Source organism: Indicator indicator, chromosome 9 (genome assembly GCF_027791375.1).
Source record: "Indicator indicator isolate 239-I01 chromosome 9, UM_Iind_1.1, whole genome shotgun sequence".
NCBI lineage: Eukaryota > Metazoa > Chordata > Aves > Piciformes > Indicatoridae > Indicator > Indicator indicator.
In genome coordinates, this window is record NC_072018.1 from 13667084 (window position 1) to 13685580 (window position 18497).

Genomic DNA, 18497 nt, shown 5'->3' on the forward strand with positions numbered 1-18497 from the left:
TCAGTTAAACCTGTGTTTACCTGAGAAACCTACACTCCTGTGTAAACCAGATGTCATTTAAGACAGGATAAGATTATCTACAGAATTGAACTTAGACTAATGTGAAGAACAGTTTGGTACAAAAATGCAGAATACTAAAGTTTTTAAGCTAAGTATTTGTGACATTAATTTTAAATGCCCTGCATAATCTTCACAAGAGTGAAAATACAGACCTGAGGGAGATAATCAGATGCATACTCAGTTTGCACATCTAGTTAGTGAAGGTCTTTATGGAGGGCTTCACAGCATTGTGGGAAGGTAGTGCAGTGTTAGTCTGGGATCCATTTCTTTACCTCATGCATGGAGCATGACTCTCTACACTTCAGCTAGGCTGCTTTATATTAGGAAACTAAATAGATGTGGGTTTGCTGCATTGTCCCACAATTACCCATTTTGGTGCAATCCTTGATGCAATGTTGAGCAGGTAACTGTCACTTCTCCATGAAAACATCTCAAGTGGTCTGGTAGATAGAATCTGTCTCCTGTTTTGAAGGAATGAATTGAATCTATCCAAATGGCTGCAAGTTAAGATGTGGCACCCAACTTCAGGGCCCAGTAACAAGCCTGTTCAGTTTTATGTAGATAGATGTAGTCCTGGTCTACTTCAGAAAAGTTTGGCCTTTTTTGTCATGCTTTGATGGGAAGAGGATTTTTATATTTGGCTCTAAACCTGACCACGCAAATGTGCTGACTCCCCCGGTGAACAGTGCACAACAATATGACAGTTGTTTAGTGTCACATACTTAAAGCTGTAGTACCTTGTCATACTGAGATGCCACCTGGTATCAGTACCCTCTGGCTTCACAGCATCTGTGAATTTGATTCACAGTAAATGAGATGGTTCAGAGCAGCTAAGCAGCAAGTCTCTGGCAGTGAAAAACAGTGTGCCTTATTTAGTACATCCAAGACAAACTTTCCTCAAATCGTTCTATACTTTATGTTGTTTCCTCTGAGGTAGAAAAGTATGTGAAACTGGTGAGATACAGCAATTAGAACTGTCCTTGCTAGTGTAAGAGACAAAATTACTTCTTCTGCGTGTCCAGTTTTGTGTTGCTCTTGCTTGGCACAAGATTTACTGGATAAATTCTCACTGCTTTTGAAGGTCCTAGGTGAAATTAAAAAAAAAAAAAATCTTGTGGTTGTTTAAATTCTTCCTCTCAGAGTAGATGACCTTTCAGGGAGTATTTCATTTTATGTTGAATTGCCAGAGTAATTTTGCCCTTTAATATAAGATCCCAGGGCATTACAGCCCTTAAGCAGAGTTAAAACACAAAGAACCCTGAAGCGTGAGGAGCAGGCCCTTTATTTTTAATTAGAAAGTGAAAATTAATTTATGCTGTATATGCCTTATGTATGCCTTTTGATTTTTGATAGCACTGACAATGTGATAGCTAGCAGGCAGGTAATACTTTAGAAAGTATCAACATGATGGGGATTTTTCATGTTCTAAAAGTATTGCAGGGTGAAACTACAAACAGCTCCAAATGCCAAAATTATATCAGTACTTTTTTGAAGGATGAGCATCTCACATAGTACACTCCAGAACTGTAAGCCTGTTGCTTTTAAACTTTCCCTGGCTACTGAAACTATAAGTAAATGTGATATAAATTTTTACAAACACACACAAAAAAAGTGGTTTCCATTTATATGTTTGGCCAAAAAAAAAAAAATAGTCCCTTTTTCTACATTTCAGAAAGACTCAAGCCTAACCTCTGGCTAACCCTGCCTAAGAAACACTAAGTTTAAGACCTAAGTTGGGTTTAAAAAAATATTCTTTAACCATAAGAGAAGCCCTAAGAATTTAGTAAAGCCTGACTTTTCTTCATTATGTGTCTGGATTTATGAAGTGGTAGTGCAATAGCATAATGTAAGGGCCTATTTGCTGACAAACCAAAATAATTACATCATGAATTTAGAGACTTTTGCCTACTTAGACTGTTTTATGTATAAGTGAATGAGAGCCAAATGTTTAAGGCTGCTGGAACAGCTTTGCTTTTAATTGGGAGTCCTGAATTTAGGTTGCTTGTGAAAGAGCCTGTATATTTTGTTTGGAACATGCATACAGAAAAGGTAGTAGCTGCTCAGTGGGATCCTTTGAAGAATAAGAGGAGACAGAGGTGATTTGTTACTGGTTCTGTGTGTCTTGCAAGCAGTGATTCAAATCTTCAGCCTTCCTTAACATCTTTCCACAACAGCACATGGTATCCAATGGTGGGGGAAAACATTAAAAGGGAGAAAGTCATATTTGCCTGTTGCCTTCAAGATAGTAGAATGTCGTTCTGTTGTATATAAATCTGTGAAAAGCTAGATTACCAGAATTTAGTTGGGAAGCTTCCCGGAGTTTGAATTCACATTGTTCCCTATGAAAAGTAATAACTGAAATAAGATGAATTTCTAAGAATGAAAACCAAGAATTCTCTCTTTTTCCACATCCACTGAGATGCCATATGTTTAGCATGGAGCTATATTTCCACGCTTTTTGGTCCAAGGAATTTCATTATGCTAGACAAAATGGAACAGATTGAATAAGAGAATGTGAATGTCTTTGCTCAGGAGTATTTGCTAGTTTAATAGGTAACGTGCTTTGGATTTCCCTGTCTCCCATAAAAAACAGGTATCTCCCAAAGGCATGGAAGCACAGAAGATTGAGGCTTCCTTCATACTTTGAAGGACAGTCTTAGTACTTTTATCAGCGAGATCTTAAAAGAAGGGATCTATTTGAGTTATGTCAGATGGTGATCTAGTGTGGCTGTAAATCCCAAAAGGAGCCAGGGTCTATGGACACTACCAATTGCTTGGTAGATTTTCAGATCAAGCTCAAATCTTGAACTCCTGTTTTCCATAGGAACTAGGAATTTCAGGAGAAAGAGAAGTAGTGATTCTCTGTATGAACAAGATAGAAGAGAATACAGCTGTAGCGTAGAGGGTGATCTATTTCTTTAAATACAGTTAGACATTTTTGCTTTTAATATAAGCTCGATTTAAAAGCGAAGTTTAACTTTTCACAGTATATGAGCTTTTATGGTTAATATATCAAAGTATGTTTCTGTTTAGGACATTCACATACTGTGTATATTTTTTCTATTTAAATATTTTAAACTACGGGTAAAGTGTTTTAATGTGTTTCAAGAAAATACAGGTATTATGTGTTTCTATGCATAAAGAGGAGATCATTACAGCTAACGGAACTCACCACTGGATGTCACTATCTGACCCGCAAAAACCTACTCTAAGCTTTCCTTTTGAGCTGGGAGTGTTGAGCTTTTCACTAGCTTCATATATACTGTCTGCAGCAATGTGGAATGGATAGGAAAGCTTGGACTGTAGCCTCTGAAAGCATAGTTATCTGTGCTGCAAGGTGCATCTCCAGTCACTTTCAAATGCTTATTGATGTTCTTGCTTTTTACATTGAGAAGTACTTTTAGCAGTACTTTCAGTCAGGACCGTTTGGGGTATTTTGTGTTTTAAAGCTTCTTAATATGGCAAGGAAGCAAATACCCCATTCATTCATACCTACATTTCATAATGAGCATCCTATTTCAACAAATTAAAAAGAAAACAACAAAAAATAATTATATGATTATGTGAGCAATAGGCAGGAAACCTTACTGAAGCACTCTGGGTGGTGAACTGACAGAACTTATGCATGGCTTCTGTTTCTTTGTGATTTACCCTTGCATAATGCATCATTACCAAGCTTGTCCTTAGTATGTATGTAGCTGGGAGTCACAGTCATGATTGAGATTCTCAGATATCACTTCAGATTTTCTACACCATCTGGCAAACGGTACTTAGCAGTGCTCAGAGGCATTTTGACTTCATTTGAGAAGCTGCAGATGTGGAATTCTCCACTTGGTGTTCACTTTTTTGTATTTGTTTTTGAGCCTGTTACTCTTTATCCTTGGAATTGCCTGAGTTTTGTTTCCACACACCACCTCTTTAAGAATATCGACTTTCAATTTGAATGGACTTGGGTCACCTTCCTGTGATTTACGTGCATGCACGTACACATAACAACAGAAAAGATGAGGCAATTACAAGCCAGAATGCTTGTGAAATGCCAGCTTCATAACTCAAAACCACTATGCTTTATGGATCTCTGGTTTGTAATCTATCTTCATCTGACTAGTTCCTCCAAACTGTGGCCATGCTTACACTGCTGCAAGAGTAGAATAGAGTTGTACTGAGTAGGAAACATCTCCATATAAGTATAAAGTATAGGAACCTTTCTCATATAGTTCCACAGGCATAATGAAGCCAGGAAAAGTGCTGTAACTGATAACATGTTACTCTGCTACAGGCACCAACTCTAAGTGGTCCCACTGAAATTGTGGTTGTGTTTTCTTTGGCACTGTCCAGAGTTAGAACCAGTTGAAACTAATGTCAGAATCAAATGTGTTGCTTCTTTCATCTGGAAACATTATAATAATTAGCAAGGCATTCAGCAGAACTGATTGAAACAAGGCACATTTCTTATAATGTTGGATAAGCTCCAAGTGGCATTTCTGGCATGCTTGTTAATAAAAGCCCTGAATCAAAGAAATACAATCATGTGTACCTTTCCTCCCTACGGATTCAGAAATAAACCTGGGAGAAGGAGTTTGCGTAGTCACCTGAGGGGAGGCAGAATGAAGTTCAACTGGACAGAGAATTCTAGGCTAGAATCCTCCACTGAAGTCATCCCTACCTCCCTGTACAACTTTTCTGTACAACTAGGACTGATACAGCTTCATCTTAAGGAATAGAAAGGTTGGAAGGATTTTAGTATGGTACAAACAAGCTTTCAGATATCCTTCAATTCACTTAAGTAATTGTGCTGTGGAACATATATAAATACATGAGCAATGGTAGAAGTGTGCTATTCCCTTGCAGTCTGTAGTAATGATCTACCTAATAGCTCCTTAGTAATGTCTTGAAGTAATATATAGTAGAATCTACAAGGCATGAATCATTTTAGGTCCATAACTTTAAGAGCCACTAATACCGTAGTCTTCACCGTGATTTAGGGATTAGTGAGAGTAATCACCTTCTTATGGCCACCCAGGAGAGAATGTGATTTGTAAGGTTTGTGCTCAAGCAAAAGCATCACAAAAAAATCAGGAAGGTGATGTATCTAAGAAATAATGTGGCATTTTCAGCCCTTCATGGCAAAGTATTTTCCTGTAGAATCCAGGAAACTGTAAGCTTTTTGTTTTTTTAAATGCATTCAATTCACAGCAATGGCGTAAAATGGGGTTAAAAATAGATTTAGTGGCTTTACTTAAAGTGTTGGCCTTGTAGGTTAATTGATAGTGAGCCCATTTGTAAGAAATCACAATCTGGTTTGTTGTTTAAAATCACAGGGTCAAAGAGACCAGTCCAATTTTATCTATTTTCTTGTTTCAATGGCCCTAAATCAGAGTAATCACTCTACAGTAATTATCAAAAAGCAGGACACAGCATCCCTCTGATTAAGAAGAGCTAATGTAAATAAAAAGCTCATTAGACTGATTTCTTTCTATTGATTTTTACCATCAAATTAGTCAAAAGTGTTTGTTATTCATGTGTTCTGTTTTCTGCATGTTGTAGGAAGATCAAATGTAACAAGGATAATTTATGGAATTGAAATTTATGAATTTCAAGACTTCTGTGCTAAAAAAAAACTCATCTAAAAGCACTCTGAAATCACAATTGTGACACTTTAGGTGGAGTGAAAAAGCATTGGAGTCTTTCAGATTATTTTGTAGTTTGAACTGCAAGTTATATCAATATATTTGCAAAGTGAATAGTAAAATTAATACACGTAAAGACAATTTGTCATGGTTGTATAATGATTTGAGAAATATAAAATAAATGCTAAGTAAAGCAAAATTGCATAAAAAAATTACATAAAAAATCACATATTTTCAACTGACTACCTTTTAAAGTCTGCTACATATTAATACCTGTCTTTATTGATGAATTCATGACTGCAAGATCTAACAAATGTCACCAAAAATCCTTTCAGTCTAAAGATGGAGACCTTGTCTTCTCAAGTGAAAACTTCCCTCCTTTAAAAGTCTAGATGAAGCTTCATACAAAATGTTGAGTGAAAATACTAAAAGTATACTAATTGCAGTAAAGATAACATTCATTGCATTTTAACATTTATTTTACCTAGCAAAGCATGGGTTAAAATACTATCAATAAGAATGCTATACTCAAATAACACTACAGTCTTCTGGGTTTATGCATGCCCATTAGGTAGAAACATGTTAATTCCATTCTAACTGCCCACAACAATTATCACCCTATATGACTAACTTAGTTATCATAGAAGATAACCTTATAGAGGAGTCATCTCCATTAAATTTAAGCCAGTCGAGTGTGATACACTATAGCTGTATCAAAACCCCCCCAAACAAAACACATGAGCAAACAAACAAAACCATAAACTGGAGAATCTACAAAATTGTTTCAGTTAAATAAATAATTGGCAGTATTCTATCTTCACTAGAAAACATCAGTTTGCTTTGTAACCCTTAGAGGGCTCCATTGCTATGTAATACTGCAAAACAGGGTAATTTGACATCTTCACATACTCTGACATCTGCTGTAATTTAATTCAGGCTTTACATTAGCTTTGTTTACATGGGTTCAACTGTATACAGAACCTTCCAAGCTAGTAAAAAAGGTCTGATGACGTAGCTTTAGGATTGTGACATGAAGTAAAAATTCCAAAAAGCTGTTACATACAGATTTAGTGGAATTAACGTCATAAATGTGACAGTATTCTCAGTTCCCAGACTTCAAAAGCGTGAAGAGAGGTACAGAAGCAAAATGCTTAAATATTATCTTAGTAAAGTCTCATGATTTTCTGAATGCTTCACTGTCCTTCTGGTGTGTCTGTGTGAAAATTACAGCATTGCAGTGCAGCTTCTTCTCTTTCACAAGCTAATAAAGAGGTTGGGGCAGAGCATTGCCTCCAAACAACAAATCTGTTATGGTAGAAGAAACGTAAGAGTCTCTCTTTTTCTTCCTTCCACAGGATTCAGGTACAATTCAGATCCTTTCTAGAAGCATGAAAACAGTTAAGAGTAACAATAGCAAAGGGCTAGCATCACAAATAAGAAATCTGATTTGAAGGAAGCAGCACAGGTGTGGTAACAATAAAGTGGCATCCACGTATCAACTTTTTTCATCTAGAAGAAGATGCTGGTTAAAAGGCAAAAGCGAGGGCTACCACACTGAAAAATAAGAGACTGTGAAGGATGGTTGCAACTTCACAGATGGTTCCCTTGGATCCCATGTGCACAGCAAAAGGGAGCCTAACAGTTTTGTTTGTTTGCTCATGTATTTTATATTGAGTGTTTTTGATACAGCTATAGTGTATGGCACTCAGCTGGCTTAAATTTAAAGGAGATGACTACTCCATAAGGTTATCTTCTATGGTAACTATGATATTGGGTGATAATTGTTGTTGGCAGTTAGAATGGGATTAACGTGTTTCTACCTAATGGGCACACATATACCCAGAAGACTGCCTGATGACTGGAAGAAAGCAAATGTCACTCCAGTCTTCAAAAAAGGCAAGAAAGAAGACCCAGGCAACTACATACCAGTCAGCTTCACCTCCATCCTTGGAAAGATGATGGTTCAGCTCATCCTGGCGGTCATCTCTAACCCAATGGAAGACAAGAAGGCCAACGTGGATTTACTAAGGGGAGATCCTGTCTAACTAATCTGATAGCCTTCTATAAAACCATGACCAAATGGATAGATGAGGGAAGAGCAGTGGATGTCATATATCTTGACTTCACTAAGGCTTTTGATACTGTCTCCCATAACATCCTCATAGAAAAGCTCAGGAGATGTGGCATAGATGGCTGGTCAGTGAGATGGATTGAAAACTGTCTCCACAACAGAGTTCAGAGGGTCATCGTCAGTGGCACAGAGTCAACTTGGAGGCCTGTGGCAAGTGGTGTCCCCCAGGGATTGGTGCTGGGTCCACTTTTGTTCAATATCTTTATCAACAACCTGGATGAGGGCATTAAGAGTACCCTCAGCAAGTTCGCTGATGATACAAAACTGGGGCGGGGGGGGGGGGGGGGGGGGGGGTTGGCTGACACCCTGTCAGGCTGCGCAGCCATCCAACGTGACCTGGACAGGCTGGAGAGCTGGGTGCAGGCAAACCTCAGGAAGTTTAATAAAGACAAGCACAGGGTCCTAAGTCTGGGGAGAAATAACAACAAGCACCAGAACAGGTTAGGGGCTGCCCTGCTGGAAAGCAGCTCCACAGAGAAAGACCTTGGAGTGCTGGTGGACAGCAAGTTCTCTATGGGACAACAATGTGCTCTTGTGGCCAAGAGAGCCAATGGGATCCTGGGATGTATCAAGAAAAATGTGTCCAGCAGGTCTAGGGAAGTTCTTCTACCTCTCTGCTCTAGCGAGACCACACCTGGAATACTGCATCCAGTTTCAGGCTCTCCAGTTCAAGAGAGACAGAGAACTGCTGGAGAGAATCCAACAGAGAGCCATGAGGATGATTAGGGGACTTGAGGATCTCCCCTATGAAGAGAGACTGAGATCCCTGGGGCTATTTACTCTTGAGAAGAGAAGATTGCAAGGGGATCTGATCAATGTGTATAAATATTGAGGGGTGGGTGTCAAGTGAAGGGGGCCAGGCTCTTTTCAGTGGGTCACAGTGATAAGACAAGGAACAACGGGTTCAAAGTAGAACATAGAAGATTTCACCTCAACATGAGGAGAAACTTCTTTACAGTGAGGGTGATGGAGCACTGGAATAGGCTGCTCAGGGGGTTGTGGAGTCTCCTTCTGTGGAGACTTTCAAAACCCACCTGGATGCATTCCTGTGTGGACTACCCTAAATGATCCTGCTCTGGCAGGGGGGTTGGACCTGATGATCACTTGAGGTCAATTCCAGCTTCTGATATTCTGTGATATTCTGTGCTACTGTGAAAAACTGCATGAAAATAAATCACAGGATGAGGTGGAAGTTTTGCAGGAAGTGGAGGAAATAGGAGAGTGGGTGGACATTTTTGCATCTCTAACATGGAAAGAAGACAGTTATCTGAGGGAAAACGAGAAACAGACAATGAAGTAAAAAGGAACATTCCTTATAATCTGGCAGCATTTTCTGGAAAGAAACTGGCATATTCCTGTGCATAAAGATCCTCCACAAGAGCACGGGTGAGACAGATCAAAATTATGTTGCTCAGGTAGTCTGGAAACTCTTCTAAACCCATCAAAAGATGAGAATGAAAAATCACTTTCAGAAATAGCAAAGAAACAATAAATAGGTCAGCACTGAGAGTTAAAAGCCATTTAACCTCATGCACTGCCTCCAGCACTCTGATGGAGAGGCTGACCACAAGACATTACTCCCTGCTCCTTTACTCTGTGAATTAACATGTGCTTTATGGGGCAGAATGTTTTCCTCAGTTCAGTTCATCTAGGGTCAGCTCACAAATTGGGAAACCACCAAGGAATGTCTTTGACAGAATCAATACTTTGTTCTGCATTTTCAGACACCTGATTTCTCCAAAGTGAACCCACTGCCAGCATGAACCCTTCCTCAACTGCCTTTCCTTGCAGCAGAAATGGGAAGTCCTCTGTTGCTCCACCCAGTAGTCCTTGATAAGTTTCATAACAGCAAACCATGCTCTAGTCCCTACAGGATTCAGTGTCAGGAAACTCATTCAGAAGGTTGTTGTTTGACTGTGTGTTCTGGAGCATGCTAAATGACCTCCCTATTGAAAAAAGGGGAAACTACCCAGATTGCTGAGTTTCTTTCATAGCCTTGGTGATAATGGACTCTGTAAATAAAAAGTATATGAGTCTTTATTCTTAAAGAAGGATCTAATTTTCCAAAATAAGAGAAAAAGAAAATAAGTAACATGAAAAGAATGGGGTGTTAAGAGTAAGAAACCAAATTTTTATGTCATTTTAAAGTATTTTTCTTGTACTAGTAAATCTCCTGTCTAAAATAAGAAAAGAAGATTTTAAAAATTAAATGAATGACTGTAGTGCTACTAAGGGTAGAATAGTTTAAAGTGAAAAATATGTATGGGATATATTAAAGTTCCAGCAAATTTAAAAGAAATAGGCAGGAAGGAAGGAAAATCATTGAATGAATCATACTCCCTTGGGTAACAGTGTCAGCAGACTTGAAATTATCATGTTGCATAGGACAAACAGATGAGCAAATTGATGAGTAACTGACAAAAACTTTTTTGCCTGAACACTGAACTGGCAAACAGCTTCTTTTTCTATAATAAAGATGTGAAGTAATCACTACCATCTCTTTGAAAGTCAGAGCTATAAGGAAGGACATAAAAGAGCAGATGGCATGCTATGATGATGTCCTAAGAAATACAAGCAGACATACTACTGCAACAGTGTTTCTTCATGGACAAATTTAATCACAGTGAAGTGATTTTGCCCTTATTACTTTATGGCAGATATTTCTGGCATGGCTTAGCACAGGAGATTTGACCTGGGCCCTAAGCTGACAGTACAGGCCAGTATTTTTTAAGATCTTTGAAACTTTGTCTCTCCATCTTGGTATGATCTTCCAAATTATTTTTTTTTCCTTGCTTAGGCAAGGAATTGATGGATGAAATGTATTTCACTCTGTAAGTTTTTATGATAGCTTTCCTACCTTGAGGTGATGCCAGCAATTCCTTTCCTGAAGCAGCACTTCTGTTAACCTTGGAAAGTGGTTGCACAGGTCTAGCAGTGAGTTATTAGAACAATTATCACAATTCTAATGTGAAAAAGTAACTACAGCCAGAAATAATTTGGTACTGCCAAAGGATTGGTACAAACATATCTGTAAAACCCAAGAGGAATAGGAAGGACAAACAGAAGCCAGTAGAGCCCAGTGGAGAGCCAGTGGGGGTACTCCTTTTTTAACTCTGACTTTTCTGAAAATTTAACATTTTTCTCTTAAATGAGATTTAGGGCTCTGCACTACAGAAAAAAAATCAAGATGGCTCGTGTTGTATTATGCATCTGAATTATGCATATGAATTTACCGATTGTAGTGTGGGAATAGAAGATAAAAGGCTCCCAAATAGGGTGTGAGTAGTTGTAGCCTAGCTGTAATGTGATAGAATGCTAACTTAGTAGTAGAAATAGAAATACAAATGATGAAGTGTGAGGAAGATAGAAAACAAATCTATGTGGCAAATGCTCCAAATAAAAAAGACAAATTACTAATCAGCAATAAAATTGGACATGTTGGAACAGGTCCAATGGAGACCCAAAAAATTGATCAGAGGGGTGGAACTTCTGCTATGAAGAGAGGCTGAGAGATTTGAAGTTGCTCAGCCTGGAGAAGAGGAGGAGAACTTATTGTGGCCTTTCAGTACTTAAAGGAGGCTTACAGGAAAGATGAGGACAATCTTCTAGCCCAAAGTATTCTATGATTCTATGACCTGGCCTGCTTTACTTTGCAGACATTCCAATTCCTTATGTCAATAGATGGAATACACTATAATCCTCATTCTCAAAGAATATGACTCCTAAAATAGCATCTGTTTCAACACTTAAATACAAAGATGAAGTATACAATGCTTGTTTCTAAGACTGCAGTCTCAAAGACACCTCATTTGTAATGGTACCTGTCTTTTATTCATCTCATGGAATGCCTGAAATTAATTCACTTTCACTAAGACATAAACTACTTATTAAAATATATTTTTAAAATAACATTAAATAATATCACAAAATACATTTATGGATGTAATGTATTTTCTTTTAAAAGGGCTAAGAGACAAATACAAATAACAGAAACACCACCTTTATTTTTATCACACAAAAAGCAGACAGGTAGCGTAACCCTTCTAGAGAAGCAGAAATTGGAAGAGAGACATTTTTAAGCTCTCTGTCACATTTTAAATATTCCTACTTTCCTTCATGAAACATAAATCTTAGCTTAACGTTCTTGAATGAAACAAATTCCCAAGTCTAAGCTGAAACTGATGATCATGATGCTCAGCCAGAAACAGTTGGAGAGAACATCATGATAACTCACAACTCAAAGAATGGGATCCTCACTAAAAAAGCAATATAACTAGATTTACAGTCCTGGACTTACTGACCTGGATTAGACATGATCTTGAGACTTGCCTGTGCACACTTTCCAGCAGTCTCTTAGATCTTGGGCAAGATGTTCTTACTCCTTAACTCCTGTTATAGAGCCATTTTAGCCAAAGAGACAGAGAGCTCAACTATTAGACCAGGAGAAAATCAGGCCCAGGTTTCAAAGAGAAAATGGCATCAGGTTCACTTGATGTGACAAGCTGCACTTGCAATCATGGCTCCAACCTTGGTAAATGGTCTAGCCATCAAATACTCCGGAATTATGCTCTTATTGTATTTTCTCTTGACAGTAAATGCAAATAAAGGATGTATGTTTTGGAAATGCTTTTAGGAACACCTGAATGAATGAATCTCAAGTTGTTCTTTAGGTATCTTACTGATAATAGGTTGACAGTTCTTTAATTGGAACACTAAAGAAACTGAAAGTCACTGCAAAATATGCTTAAGAATTAGTAACATTAGTTTAAATGTTTATGATATTTGGGCTAAGAACAAGAAAACTTTGAAACAAGGTGTCAAAAGATAAGGTAGTAAAAACTCAGAGTTCAAGCTCTGTTAGTTTTTAGAAAGATTGCTGGGCAACTTTCAAGAAGAAAATGTAGTGCTGCAAAGGTTTATGTATATATATGCATAATTTTGTTCCATAATCTTCTTTCTTGCCTGATTATAATTATTCACATGCATGGAAATTTGTAAGATGATGTCTGTCAATATGTACAGTAAAATTAACTTTTAACCACATGCATATGGTGAGCAAGACCTGTTGCTAATCTTTTTGCAACAGCTTAAATGATCATTTTTCTTGCTGGTGGTGACAGCTTTTTCCTGCTTAACTGTTGGAAACATTATAGTATTATATGGTGGCTTTTCTCCAGGTTTACTGAGTATTGTTTTCTTGTTGCAAGAGGGAAAACTTACATTGCCCATCATATATAGTACTTGACATTTATAGTACAAGTGGGATTGATTACTTTAACATATGACAAAACTGCAGCCTCAAAATATACACGATATGAGACAATATCATCCTGTGCAAATATATTATTTATTTCCTACTATTAAATGCTCCACTGTTGGTCAGTTTCAATATTCTTGACACCTGATTTTTTTTTTCCACTATGAGAACATAAATTAAGTCTTAAAGTACAGATATTTCTGAGTTTCCATCATTGTTATAGGTATTGCTGTGTTTTGCCTGAAGCTTGGGCAAAGACGTGGATGATAAAGATATAATGAAAAATGGATCCATTTTTAAGGTTTTGAATTTTGGTATGAATAAGTGTATAACAGTTTTGACTAGTTCTGATATGGTTTTCCTGACCAAAATTACATCTGGAATTAGGCATAATATTTTTCTGGAAGAAAAGAAAGATAAATTGGGATTTTGTGTAATATGTTGCCTCTTAGAACTGCACAACCTTTGTTGTTATTTCCAAAAACGTGAAAGAACCACACTGTATACAGAAAATACACTTTTTAAATTGTAGAATCAACGTGAGAATACATTTTTTAAAATCCAACCTTTACTTGCATTACTCTAAAAGTTCTAATTTCCTTCAAATATATATATATATATATATAATATATGAAAAGGCACTTCAGCTCCTAACTTTTAGGACAAAGCTGTATCTAAAATTCTCTAGCAGTTCAAGGACAAAACACGACACATACTTCAGCTGCAATTCTCAGGTGGGACATTCCTTAGGTAGCAAGGTGAGAACTAGCCTCCATGAAGCATAAGAAGGGCCATGAGGATGATCAAAAGGTTGGAGCACCTCTGCTGTGAAGAAAGGCTGAGAGAGTTGGGGTTGTTCAGTTTGGAGAAGGGAAGGCTCCAAGGAGACCTTATTGTGGCCTCCCAGTATCTGAAGGGGGCCTACAAGAAAGATGTCAAAGGACTTTTTAGGGTATTGATTGGTGATAGGACTAGGGAGAATGGATCCAGGCAAGAGGAGGCCAGATTTAGATTAGATGTTAGGAAGAAGTTCTTCACCATAAGGGTGGTGAGACTCTGGAATGAGTTGCCCAAAGAGGTGGTGAAAGCCCCATTCCTGGAAGTTTTTAAGGCCAGGCTGGATGTGGTTCTAGGTAACTTGATCTAGTGGAAAGAGTCCCTGCCCCATGGCAGGATGGTTGGAACTGGATGATCCTTGAAGTCCCTTCCAACCCTGAGAATTCTATGATTCTATGATTTCCCCCCTGGTGTTTTAGTACATATGCATTTCTTTTGTCCCACCTCCCTTCTCACACCTACCCCCTCATCCCACTCATCCCACTCCCAAATTCTTACAATAAAATTCAGGTGTCGTTCACATTAACAACAACTATAAGATGTCATTAACTAGTTTTGTTTGTTCTTTGACATTTGAAAAGAATCAGATAAGAAAATCATAAGGATTTAGCTGAAGTTTCATGTCGTCATGTTAGAAATACAAATGTTTTGGCTTTAAAGAGAAAAGTCAGGGAGTTGAATATCTTAAAATGAGATGACAGATAAAGTCACAACAATATGATGAAATACAGATAAAGTCACAACACCACTATGAAACACTGCAACACCAAAGGCAGAGTGAGAAAGACACTTGCTGCAGGATGTCATTTGAGTGGGTGGAGCATAGAAGGAGATGTCTTCAAGTCTTATCAGACGCTCCTCTTGCTCTTCCTGCTAGCCAGAAGTTGCATACCCACAGTGTAAGGATGCCTGGTAGGCATTAAGTGCTGGAAGAACCCAAGTATAAAAGGGGTGCTAAACTATCTCACTACTACAAAACTGTATCATTTGCCCTTAAGAAAGCTGTGAAAATGACTGGTGAGCTGCCTGAATAATATTGCTATATAATCAATGACAAAAAAAAATTATTAAATCCTAGTGCCTTGCTCTGGTGTAGGACTTTTCTTCCACAGCCCTTGAAAACCTCTCACAAAAATTAGTAAACAGTGTTACCTTTTACTCACAAAGGCAATACATACCAAGTTTAAGGATGAACAAGTTCTGTTTTGGGAGAGAGAGAGAAAAGTAAGGAAGCTGCTTTTTTCAGTTATGAGAAAGTTGTTGCTGCCTATTTCCCGGTGCCCACTAACGTGGGAAGGAAAGTGCCACTTACCCTTTTCCTGAGAGGATGTTAACATTCAGCCTATCTTGGGGCAAAGAAAGGCTGCACACTATATACTTGAGTTAATTCTAAGTCACTGAAAAAATGGGTTAGTAAGATATTTACCCTGACTGCAAAAGACCCCTGATTTGACTTTTTTTGCTGGTTACTCATTGGTGGCAGGTAACTCATAACTGTAGGTTTAAACACACATGATTAATTAAATACATGTATCTATCTTACAGTTGACATTTTCATATTTAGTGTGTAAGTGTTAAAATTTAATAAGCAATTAAATTATGCAATTTAGATCTTGACTTCTAACTGTTTGTTCTTTAAGAATTGATAAGGATAACAATGTTTAATGGTTTTTCACTTAATTTTATTTGCACAGTTATTGGAAAACCACTTTGCCATGCTTAATTTCATTGCACGGAGAAATCTTGATTATAATGGTGTCATAAATAGTCCATTTATATTCACTGTTTCCAATTTTGCCTTTCTGCCAAAATCAGCTTTAACTGTAAAATAAAACCATACTCCTTGTACATGATACTTACCCCAGGGTTACCATTATCAGACAATCTAAACACTGTTTTCCTTCTAACACCCCTAAAGCCTTTGCAAAAATCATGTTTCCTTTTCATGCAAGCTTTTGCCTATAAGGTCTCAATATTTTCTGGGCAATTCTAAAATTAGTCACCTAACAGTTAACAATATACCTCAGCTAATGTGACTATCTAGGAACAACTATTATACAGAACATTAAAAAAACCCAAAAAACTCAGAAGTTTTGTATTTTCTACTCTTTCCTCTTTTACTAAAAAAAACCAAACCAAAACAAAACAAAAACCCACAAAAACCCCACAAAACCCAACCAAAAACAAACCCACAACAACAAAAACAACCAAAAATCACCAAAGCAATCCATCATCCCTCTGGGTCTTTATAAAGTATATCTCCTTCTTCTATTTCTGTATCATCTTCAAAGAGCTGTCATCTCTACTACATATCACTGTCAGTTTTACATAAACACATCCATTCTGATAACTTCAGCATGTCATAATCTTTTAGAGACAGATGCAGGAAAAGTAACATGAACAGTATTGTAAGATATTAATTACATGTAACTGACATACATTTAATTTTTTTTTTTATTCTAGAGCATTATTAAAATAAATCTGTGCCAGTTTTAGGAAACCTTTGCCATTTAAGACATTTTGTTTTAATTATTTAAGACAATATTGTAATTCCACCAGTATAAGATTTAATTTCTTTTTTTTTTTTTTTTCTTTTCAGTGGAAGTGCATCATACTTAAAATGTGGCAGCTTAGGCAACTGGGTAAAACTGTTATTGATCAAATATGCATTGGATTTCCTGAATTTGCAGTTACATATTTCTAGAATTCCTGGAGCTAAAGAGAAAATGAAATGTAGCATTGGGTAAACACTAAATTAGATGTTTGTGAAACGATTGGGTGAATACTAAATTACAGGTTTATGAATCGTTCATAAATCAGTATTTCCAATAGCACAAAATAAGTTTATGATAGATCCTATTTTGAGATTATTAGTACTGATCCACTATCTGGATTTCTTTTTACTGAAAATACATGCTCAAGATAGGTGAATTCAATCAATTAGACACTAGATGTTCTACACTTATACATAAGGAAGGTACCTAGTTCTTGTTGTTTTAGAGAATTTGCTTTCATTCCACATCTGGAATATTGTGTACAGTTCTAGACTCTCTGTTTCAAGAGGGATTCAGAATACTGGAAAGAGTTCAACAGAGTGCTATGAGGATGATAAAGGGACTGGAGCACCTCTCTTATGAGGAAAGACAGAGACCTGGGGCTTTTCTGACTGGAGAAGAGAAGTATGGGAGGGAACCTTACCAATGGCTACAAATATCTGAAGGGTGGAGCTGGTCTCTTTTCAGCGATACCCAGTGACAGGATGAGAGGCAATGGACCAAAATTCAATCACAGGAAATTCCATCTCAATATGAGAAAAAACCTCTTTACAGTGAGGATGATGGAGCACTGGAACGGGTCTCCTTCTCAGCACACTCAAAAGACACTTGGATGCATTCTTGTGTGGCTTGTTCTAGGTGATCTTTAGAGGTCCCTTCCAACTCCTACCAGTCTGTGATGTAATTTACTTAAAATCTTAGATCTCTTCTGACCTAAGTATAGAAATAGATCCTAGTAGTTCAAAGGAACAAAACAAACAAATAAACAAACGAAAAAAAAGCTGCCCCCCCCCAAAAAATATGCAAGAACAAGATCCCACTTATTATATCTCCTTTTCAGTGGTCAAATTCATCTCCCAATGACTTAATGAATCTGCCCAGCTCTTCTAATCCTACTTTGAGTCACTGGCTTAGACTGAGTATCCTGCAGGAGCACACAAGTAGATACCTGGAAAACAGCTATTTTCTTACCAGCACAGATGAAAAACTAAGTAAACATTTTAAATTGTTTGGAAAACCAAAATGAGCTTCTCTGTCACCTTCTATTTTCTTCTAATGAAGTCTCATTCTTACACCTTATTGGTAATGGCTCTAATGCAACATATTCTTTGTTTTCACTTACAGAAACCTATTCTCTAATGTTTCTTATCTGTGTAATCTGACCTGCTAGCTCCTGATAGCATCAAATTAAAAGTTATGATTTTCTTGCAATTGCCCTGTCAAATTTTGCCTGCTCTTCTAGAAATCTTATACTCCTGGCCTTTTAAAGAAGCTGTTACTCTACTATTATTGTGCTGAGTACACTATTACTTCTTTGATCTTGCTGGAGCCTGAAACTGATAACCAATCTGTAAGAAAGCAAAAATTGCCTGCTAACCTCACTAAGGAGAATGAGAACAAAAAACCTGTGGGTTTCTCTCTGTTGGTTTTGGGTTTTTAGCTTAATGCATCTGTGTCTCTTCATGACCAGTTCTGTTTGGTTTGTTTGATTTGTTTGGTTTTTTCGTTTGGTTTCGTTTGGGTTGGGTTTTTTATTTTGGTTTTGGTTTGGTTTGGGGGTTTTTTTGAGGGTGAAACGTCACATCTTGCTGATTCAAGCACTATTTCTCAATGTAATTTAAATTACAGTTTTCCTCCATCACAATTATGTATTTTATTGAAAGAGACCTCAAAAACCTTGGGAATGATTTTTGGATAATGCAGTGAAATTGCACAAATAGCTGAGATAATCACAAATTTTCATTCAAACATGAACATGGCCAGTCCCCTCCTTATACAGAAGGTATACAAAGGCTGCTTTTATAGCA